This window comes from Diplotaxodon limnothrissa, linkage group LG10, assembly GCF_057381915.1.
Source record: "Diplotaxodon limnothrissa isolate DT_005_m linkage group LG10, D_limnothrissa_male_GT1.1, whole genome shotgun sequence".
Lineage (NCBI taxonomy): Eukaryota > Metazoa > Chordata > Actinopteri > Cichliformes > Cichlidae > Diplotaxodon > Diplotaxodon limnothrissa.
This window is the reverse complement of record NC_140605.1, coordinates 2,506,838-2,517,612: the sequence shown is the minus strand read 5'-3', so window position 1 is coordinate 2,517,612 and position 10,775 is coordinate 2,506,838.

Here is a 10,775-nt window from a genome sequence, read left to right as displayed (position 1 = left end):
GCAGTTTTGAATCATGATCAAAACAAATGTTCGCTTCAGTGGCCACTGGAACATAAAACACTGCATGCATATAATCACCAGTTCAATCAGATTTTTTTTTTTAACTATGAAAACGTTTGCTTTCTTTCTCCTTTTGCTTCCCTTGGAAATGATAAATCTCCCACCATCTTTGGTGTTGTGGAATTCTCCAGTAGCTTTCAGGACTGTTCCTGATTTACAAAATCACAAAAGTTATTTGTTTTTCTTCCTGTTGGTTTGTCATGTCTTCTGTTAAGCCTTGAGTCTGTTCTGGTACCTCACGCCCTGATGGATAAAGGATTAAGTCATTCTCTGCCATCACATTAGTCATGTAGCCCGGGGCAAAGGAAACCTCCCTAGGGCTCACACTCCATTATGCTAAGGTACAGCCAAACGGTTACAATAAAATGAAGGCATTAGTCGTCCTTTTTAGTGACAGGATGTTGCACAAGCTATTGTCCATAATATCTGCTAGGCCAAATTGTGTCCTTACGCCTGTATACAGCCTGCTTGCCAAAGTTCAGCCACAGCTGCAGAAAGCACACTTTAGCCATTTCCACAGGCAAAACTCAAAAATCAGGGATTCAAGTATACTGAGCAAAGAGGGAAAAGCTCGCTAGTTTCTCTGTGACATGGAGTTACAGCCCCGTAATATCGAGATGCTGAGTAGCAGGTGTAACGTAAATAAAACCAGAATGCAATGAAGTGCAAACCCCATAAAACTTTATTTTATTTACAACAGAACATAGAAGACATATCAAAAGTTTAAAGTGAGAAAATGTATGATTTTATTTTGAATTAAATAGAAGCAAAGTGTCTCAAAAAAGTTGGGACAGGTTTGTGTTAAACAGTGTGGAGCATCCCAAACAAAGGATTGCAGGAAGGCCAGTTCAGCACACAGTCTGCTGTAATAGATGCAGCGAGCTTTTTAGCACTGTCCTCCTAAAATATGTACAAAAAATAAAAAATAAAAAAACATCACCTGGATGGGAGTATATGTTACACCTGTATAGACCTTAAAGTGCTGATGGCGGCTTTCCGGATGTGAAAACCGTTGATTCAATAAGCACAAATGCACCACCATGCAGTCAGAGATGCAGGCATTTGAACAAGGCTTTTTTTTTTAGCACAAAAGACTTCAGTTTGAATGAGCTTTGAGTCAGAGTGGCATTTCTGCATCGTGTTCATATATGGCTTCTTCCTTACATGTCCTTGCAGGCTGGCTGTAGCCTGCATCTGTGAATGGCACTGCTTTGTTGAAATGTTCCTGAGCCCGTGCAGAGATTCCCACAGCAGTGCTACCTGAGGGCCGAACATCACGGGCATCCAGTATTGATTGTTGGCCTTTCCCTTGCACACAGACATTTCTCCAGACTCCCAGGACATTTTGATCATGTTATGTACTGCAGATGATCAGATATACATAATCTTTACAATTTTGCTTTAAGATACATTTTTCTGAAACGGTTCCACAATTTGTAAATGAAGTGGTGTTTTTTTCAGGCTTCTGCACATCTTTACTTTTGAGCAAACATCTGAGAGATTCAGTCATCCTACTGACCTGCTGCCAGTTCACTTAATTAGTTGCAAAATGTTCCTCCTACTGTGGCTTTTTAGGACCACTTACCTTTACAGCCACCTTTCTGTTTCTGATCATTCAAAATTGATAAACCTGCAGATTGTCATCCGTTCTGTTTTTGTTTGGGTTTTACTCAGCGTCCTTCTTGGAACTGGGGTTGTAAAAATGATGCCATCATGGGTGACAGGGTTATGTGTTAGGCTTTTATTATAAATGTATTAAGATTAAGAACATTAAAGTGATTAAATGACTTTGACAGATTTCCATAAACATACCAGATGCCACTAACGCAGCCCAGAAAGTCTACAGAATCACAGCTGCCCGCACAGACTAGTACGTTTGATCAGCGAGTGCCTGAAAGACTGCAAGACTTCCTTCTTGTCAGGTGTGTGGCTGCTCCTTTGTTTGACGATGACAGGGACTTTTTGGATTGGCTGAGTCACAGCTCATTGCACTGTCTGATCAACAGATCAGCAACAAAGCCCTCATAAAGCACAGAACATTTACTGTGATGCAAGTGATGCAAGCCCTTTATCCACACACTGGCAGATAAAAAGTGGACAAAGACTGTAAACACTACAAAGGGAACAGCATTTTTTTAAGCAGAATTATTCTGCTAGGTCTATTAAACTGTTGGCTGTTAGCAGGCAAACATCTGTTATTTGCTGCACGACTGGCTGCTGAGAGCATGACGCTCACACTGTGTGCTAAAGACTGTTTTCTCCCCCGCACTACTTTTTTTCTTCCATCTGTCCCCTTATTCTAACCTCACAGAACTCGCCGAACAAGCTCAGCCATCACGTCTCTTGAGAAGTGAGGCAAGCTGCAACATGTGGATGTAGCCTCTGGTAAATGTGGGCTCGCTCAGCACTGATGAATAAGATTTATGGTTAACCAGGCGATGAATGTACCACTAAAATGTCACGAAACCACTCAAAGATGCAGAGGAGACCATTTTTATATGTTTATTATATTACTTAGCTGAGTTGTAGTGAAATTATCTGTCTGATAAAAGCATACTGTCAGGGAAAAGCAGTTTCTTGGAAAACATGAGACTGAGGGCGCTGAATGCAGCAAGGTTAAAGTCCACACTGGGGGGGGGGGGGGGGGGGGGGGGGGGGGGGGGCATATGTGAAACAGAAAACATGCCCATGTCGCCACAGAGTAACCCACGTACTGCCACTGTGTCAACACATCTCCCTCCTGTTTGCTAATGGAGCAGCTTGGGGACATGTCAGGATTTGCTCCTTGATGACATCAGTCTTACTTGACTCTGCCTTTGCAATGCACTGACGTGTTTCATTACAAATGGAGTCTGAACTGCAGAAGCACCGCTGATGATGTTAGGTCTGGTGTGACTCGTGACTCCTGACAGAGCATGTGAACGCTGCACTACAGCAAGGTGCTGTAGTGCAGCGTTCACATGCTCCCTCACACACAATTGCATATATAAAAGCTGTGAGTGACTTAACTAGACAGTAAAGTGGCTTCACAGATGACTGTGCTGAGGGGTGCCAGGCGCACTCAAACTTCAGCTGGACTGAATGTATACAGCGTTAAGACAGAGCGTGCTTGGTGGCTGTATATGTCTGCGCAGTCTGAGGAACACGTAGGAGCCACATTTGGTGTGCAACATAATATAGTATATGTGCTACTGTGTTTATTCTGTCCTTTAACTTCCTTGTTATTATATTATGTTAGACAGGCAGAGTTATTTCATTTTATACCTGCTTTACTGGCATTAATGCAAAAAAACAAGGAAGAGCAGTTTTGAGACGGTTGTAATACCGTCTCTTTGGCCAGGAGATGGTGCAAACTCTTTGTCAGAGGTGACTCTTGCAGGATTATTACAACATTCCAGCAGTCTCCAGCACTATCTGTCAAACTTCACTCAACTGTTTTCTTTTTGTTTGTTTTATAGCAGTATTGTGTAAAAGTCTTCAGCCAACTCTTATTTCTTAATGTTTTGCTTGGAGTGAGACAGACTTTGTTTTTCTCCAGGTTTTCTAACATCTTTCTTTGGAAGTTGGCTGTTTTTTTTAATAACAACAACAACAATAATAATAATAATGTATACTTTATGTTAACTTAAGCAAGTTAACACAGACCTGTGAATCATTCTAGCAAAAAGATGCACCTGACTGCACCATCTACTGTTTGCTGACACGTCATCAGAAATGCAAGTTTCAGTCTTAAAGAATCAAACAGCGAGAAAAAGCTGAGTTATGCAAGATTACAGAACTGGACTGAAAATCAGTGGCAAGAGGTCTGTTGTGGAAATTTTGGTCAGTATGTCCGGAGGAAGTCAGGAGAGAGTTTCAAGTTTATATAGCACTTTTAAAAACAACAGTTATTGACCAAAGTACTGTACAATAACACAGTCAAGGCAGAAGACGAAGAAGAAGATCAGCAAGACATATAGGGGCTTGGCCATGTAACGTCTTAAAAACAAGTGTTAAAATGTTTAAATCAATTGGAAAGCTGACTGGCAGCCAATGTAATGATGCAAGTATGGGAGATATGTGATCCCACTTGCACGTCCCAGTTAGGAGCCCCGCTGCAGCGTTTTGGAATAGCTGCAGTCGGCCAATTAATGTAGCGGTAATACCAGAATAGAGGCTATTACAGAAGTCGAGACGAGATGAGGGCAAGGATCGCTTTCTCAAAATCTCTGAAGCAGAGAAAAGGCTTAACTTTAAGATGAAACAAGCTAGTCTTGATTACGTTATTTATCTGTTTGTCAAATTGCTGTCAAAGATCACTCCTAAATTTGTTGCAGATGATTTTTTATAGATCTCTAGATGGCCAAGGTCAAGATGGTCACAAGCACCGAAAACAATGACCTCAGTTTTCTGCTCATTTAGGTTGAGAAAATGTAGCGCCATCCATGCCTTAATGTCTTCCAGACAATCAAACAGACCCTTCAGAGGATTCACAGATTTTCGTCACAGGGGAACGTAAATCTGAGTCATCTGCGTAGCAATGGAACGAGATATCATATTTTTTTTAAATTGAGCCCATCGGAAGCATGTAGATTGAAAAACCGGCTGGGCCAAGGCTAGAGCCCACAAGAAAGCACGGTCTTTGGGTATAATGAGTCTCTGAGTTTAACAGAGAAGGTTCGATTAGATAGGTAGGATTTAAACCATTCCAAAACAATCCCTTTTATTCCAATATGTTGTTCCAGTCTAGAGATGAGAAGGCTGCGATCTACTGTATCAAAAGCAGCACTGAGATCTAATAATATTAGGATGGCAGGGTCTCCTGAGTCAGTAAAAGTTAAAAGCTCATTAAAACTCTGTAAAAGAGCAGTTTCAGTGCTGTGGTGAGTTTTAAAACCAGACTGGAACACTTCGCCAATGTTGTGTTGATCTAAAAAGGCCTGGAGCTGGATAAGGACGATTTTCTACAGAACTTTTGACAAAAAGGGCAATTTAGAAATTGGTCTGTAATTTGATAAAATTGTTGCGTCCAGATTCTGCATTTTAAGGATGGGTTCCACCACAGCATGTTTAAAATCAGAGGGGACGGACCCAGACTGCTATTAACAATAGAAAGCAAACATGTGTCAAAAACTTCTTTCAGTAAGCTAGGTGGAATAATATCCAAAATACATTTTGAGGGCTTCAGGTTCAGAATCAGAATCGTGTTTATTGGCCAAGTATATGTGCAGACACATACAAGGAATTTGGTTCCGGTATGGTGGCTCTCAAGCACAGCAATGTAACACACACACACACACACACACACACACACACACACACACACACACACACACACACACACACACACACACACACGTGTCTATATATACATTACACATGCATACACATACATACACAAGCTGTGTAAACCAACTATAAATAACGAATCTAAACTTGTATACATGAAATACAGAAATCAATGAGGTGGAATGAATACTACAAAATGTACATAAGGTGCAGCTGCAGTCTGGCAGTGGAAGCAGTGTGACAGGTCAACTGTTTAGGAGGGAGATGGCGAGGGGAAAGAAACTGTTCCTGTGTCGGGTGGTCCTGGTCTGCAGGCTTCTGTACCGTCTGCCAGAGGGCAGCAGATCAAAAAGTCTGTGTGCAGGGTGTGAGGGGTCTGTGATGATTTTCCCTGCCCGTTTCCTGGTTCTTGAGAGGTACAGATCCTGGATGGAGGGCAGGGGGGCGCCGATGATCCTTTCTGCTGCCCGTACAGTCCGCTGCAGTCTGCTCCTGTCCTGTTTAGTGGCTGCTCCATACCAGACTGTGATGGAGGAGCACAGGACAGACTCAATGACCAGTGTAGAACTGGATCAGCAGCTCCTGTGGGAGACTGTACTTCCACAGTTGTCTCAGGAAGTACATCCTCTGCTGGGTCTTTTTGAGGATGGAGTTGATGTTGGTCTCCCACTTCAGGTCCTGGGAGATGGTTGTACCCAGGAACTTGAAGATCTTCACAGTCGACACAGGGCTGTCTGATATGGTGAGGGGGAGCAGAGTTGAGGGATGTCTCCTGAAGTCCACTGTCATCTCTACAGTCTTAAATGTGTTCAGCTCCAGATTGTGCTGACTGCACCAGAGTACCAGCCGCTCAACTTCCTGCCGGTATGCAGACTCATCACCATCCTGAATGAGGCCGATGACGGTGGGGTCATCTGCAAACTTTAGGAGTTTAACAGCTGAGTTCTTGGAGGTGCAGTCGTTAGTGTAGAGGGAGAACAGTAGGGGTGAGAGGACACATCCTTGAGGGACCGGGTTTCAGAGGTGATCTCCCCCAGCCTCACTTGTTGCTTTCTGTCTGTCAGGAAGCTGGTGATCCACTGACAGGTAGCTGGTGACACGCTGAGCTGGGAGAGTTTGGAGGAGAGAAGTTCAGGCACAATGGTGTTAAAAGCCGAACTAAAGTCCACAAACGGGACCCTGGCATAAGTTCCCGGGCGGTTGAGGGTCCAGCTGGTGGCCTGTAATGTCTTTCAGATGGGCTAACACCAGTCGTTCGAAGGATTTCATGACCACAGACGTCAAGGCGACAGGTCTGTAGTCATTCAGTCCTGTGATGGGGATCTGTTGAAGATGCGAGTAAAGATGGGAGCCAGCTGTTCAGCACAGGTTTTGAGGCAGGAGGGTGAGACGCAGTCTGGTCCGGAGGCTTTCCTGGGCTTCTGTTTCTGGAATAGTCGGCTCACATCCTCAGTGTGTATTCTGAGTTTCAGTGAGGAGGAAAGGGGGGTGAGAGGTGTGGTGGAGGTCGTTGAGTCTTTGTTGGGGAGGGGGAGGGTGAAGGGGGGAGAGGTGGAAGGTGTGTTGGGGGTCAATGTCTGAAGCAATGTGAGGGGAGGGTGGGGCGTGGGAGTCTGTCTGTCTCAAACCTGCAGTAGAAAGTGTTTAACTCGTTGGCCAGGTCTTTGTTTGCTTCAATAGTGGGTGGGGGCGTCTGTAGCTGGTGATTTCCTGCAGGCCCCTCCACACTGACGCAGGGTCGTTGGCTGAGAGCCGTTCTTCCAGCTTCTGGGAGTAGATGCTTTTAGCTGCTTTGATCTCCTGTGTGTTCCTGGCTTGCTTGTACAGGGCCCTGTCACCACTTCTGTAGGCGTCCTCCTTGGCCTTACGAAGATGTTGGAGTTTAGGAGTGAACCATGGGTCATTGTTGTTGTATGTGCAAAAGGTCTTTGTTGGTACACACACGTCTTCACAGAAACTGATGTATGATGTCACAGTGTCCGTCAGCTCATCCAGCATCTCAGATGCAGCATCAAAAACAGTCCAATCAGTGGAGTCAAAACAGTCCTGCAGTTCCTGCTTTGCTGTGTTAGTCCACTTCTTCACAGTTTTGACTACAGGCTTCGCACGTTTGAGTTTTTGCCTATAAACTGGAATAAGATGGACCATGCAGTGATCAGAATGTCCCAAAGCTGCCCGGGGCACAGAGCGATAGGCATCTTTTAGAGTGGTGTAACAGTGATCCAGTATGATGTTGTCCCTGGTGGGGCAGTCTATATGCTGTCTGTATTTAGGGAGTTCGTGGTTTAGGTTTGCTCTGTTAAAATCCCCAAGAATAATTATAAAGGAGTCCGGGAATTTCCTCTCCAGGGTAGTAATCTGGTCAGCCAGCTCGCACAGTGCGTTGTTTGCGTTGGCCTGTGGAGGGATGTAAACTCCGACCAGCATGAAGGAAGAAAACTCCTGCGGTGAATAAAACGGTTTACAATTGATGAAAAAACTTTCAAGTTGCTGACTACTTCATTAAGTAATGCAGGGGACACTGGCTCGAAGTAGACGGCTGAGGTCCAAAATGGGAGGGATGATGTGAGACCTAATGTCTACAATTTTATTAATAAAGAATCTCATTAGATTCTCAGATGTTATGTTCGCTGCTATATGAAAATCACTGGGAGGATTAAGAACAAAATTTATAATACCAAATAAAATACGAGGTTTATGATAGTTGTTGAGAGGTACAACAGTGAGTGTCTACAACAATTTGTAAAATATGGTGGAGGCTCTGTGATAGTCTGGGGCTGCATTTCAGCCAGTGGTGATGGGGGTCTCTTCAAAACTGATAGAACTGTGAACACGTAAAGGTAGCATCCAGTACTAACCAACCACACAAAACTATCCTGATTGGCAATGAAGAAGTACTTTACTGTGTATAGCAGCCAAAGAGAAAAAACAACTTCAGTCAAGAAAATAAATACATCACATAACAAAATAGAAAATTACACTAAAGAATGAGTTCAACGTAAACAGATTTTTTAAATTAATGATCTGCATGGTTGGGTTTTTTTTTTTATGGTAAAGGTCTTCCATTAGTTACCCTTCCTGATACAACCATCCAAATTTATCCAGGCTTGGTACTGACACTAGGAGCACACTGGCTTATCACTTCTACCTCTTCTTAAAGTCAATAAAGAGTTCTTTTACTGATGGCATGAAGTTGGCTTTAATGTTAGTTGTAAGATCTTGGGGTTGTTACAGCTTCACCTTGATCACAAACTACGCCACCGTCAAACTAAAACATAACATAAAATCCAATGAGATAGTAAGACGAGTGAATTAAAGACATAAAATGATCTATATAACATACAAACATACCTCGCTGGCTGACCCATGCTTTGAGGCAGAAATGAGCACTTTACAGATACTTTTAAGAAACAACTTTCTCTGAATTAAATTGGCTTCTCTTGCTTCAACTTGCCATGCTCACACATCAACATGGGCGTGCATCTCCCTCAGGTGCACCAGTGGAACCAAAATGCAGTACAATAGTTCCTACATGAGAATTTTCACAATAAATGACCTAATGGCATATAAAATATGCATAGTGCAAAACAAAATACATTAACTGAAAGTAAGGCAGTAAAACTGGCTTGTGGCACCCATGGTTGAGAAAAGTCCCAAACATAAATCCACCGCCAGCAGCAGCCTGAACTGTTGATAGAGGGCAGGATGGATCCTTTCATGCTGTTTACACCAAATTCTAACCCTACCCTCTAAATGTCACATAAAAAATTAAGATTAATCAGAACAGGCGATGTTTTTCTTTTCTTCTATTGTCCAATTTTGGTGCAGTATATAGCCTCAATTTCCCATGCTTAGCTGCCAGGAGTGGCACACAGTGTGACCTTTCAAGATTTGATATGTTGTGCATTCAGAGATGCTCTTCTGCACACTTTAGTTGAAACGGGTGGTTTCTTTAGTTACTGTACTTTACTGACAAGGTATTTCTGCTCAGAGAACTGCTGCTTACTGGTTATTTTTCAGACCATTCCTGGTGAGCCACGAGATTGCTGCGCGGGAAAATCCCAGCAGTAGTTCCTTAAATACTCACACCCACCAGTCTAACACATAAATGCATAAACAACCATGCCACATTCAAAGTCTCATTAATCACCTTTCTTGCCCATTCTAAAGCCTGATTTGAACTTAGACAGCTAGTCTTGACCACACCAACATGCCCAAAAGCACTGCAATGAGACTGGTTGATTAGATATTTCTGTTAAAAGAGCAGCCTTATTTCATGTTATTATCAAAATGTCACGAAACAAAGTGAACAGGATGAGTGAAAACGTAATACCAGTGACATGTGAAGCCTACAGCAGCTTGCCATTATAGCAGTTTTTATAGTGATACAGTCACAGTTCCTTGAGAACATACAGAAGGGCTGAAAAGGGGATCACAGCCTTTCAATTAACAGTAACTGAAAAAACGAACCGAAAGCATCAGTGATGATACATAAATATATTCAGGGTCTAATCACACTGTCCTTTCATTTCTGCTTCAGAGAAAAGAAAAGTTATTTTTGTGGAGCAGGTAAATCAAAGCTCAAAACACTATTAAATGCTTTCATGTAGACCTGGAAGCAGAAACTCATTATGTTCTCATTGGATAAATGACATTACAAGGTCCTATGCTTTAACTTTGGCTAGGAGTTTATCTCCTACTGAAATGGGTTTGTTTTGGCATAATTATAGATGATCAGTGTTAGACTGACATGAACAGTTTCCATCAAAGGCATTGGGGTGTACAGTAAGGTTTATCGGCTGACATTACTGTGCCTATTAACTGTTTTTAAAACAAAGTACAAATACAGAGGCACAGACCCAGCGTTCTGCATGTCAAAGCCAAGACTGTTTTCTTTAGCGTTTCCATTTTCTGTCATATATTTTGGGGGAAGTGAGACCAGAGTTGCCCTCGCAGTGCTATAAATGGCTGTTCCACTAGGTCTTCACGCTGGAATTTCCCGCGTGTGACTTCACGTGAAGGAGAATAAAAACAGAAACTAGCAAACAACGCGAGAGTCGCCTAAAACAAAAGTATATAGACTCGGACAAACCGTTAAACGAAGACAAAATGCTTTTCTGTTCCCTTTTTATAGTTATCCCTGTGTTTATCTAGAAAAATCACGTCTTCTACCTAACGCTGAACTGTTTTGATGACGCAAGAAAGGCGTAGATATACTTTGATCATAGGGGTGCATGTATGATATTATTGCAATACGCCATTTGTGTAATAAGACTATTGTACTTATGGGCGTTAGTTATGTTTTTAATATTATAGAGTATCAGTATTTTTTTTGTCTGTGTTAATACTAGAGCCAGAACACTTAATCCTTGAACTCTAAGTTATTCATTTCACCCCTCGCATAAACTAGTGGTTCGTTCCGCGGAGGGGGGGTTTAGAGGTTCCTG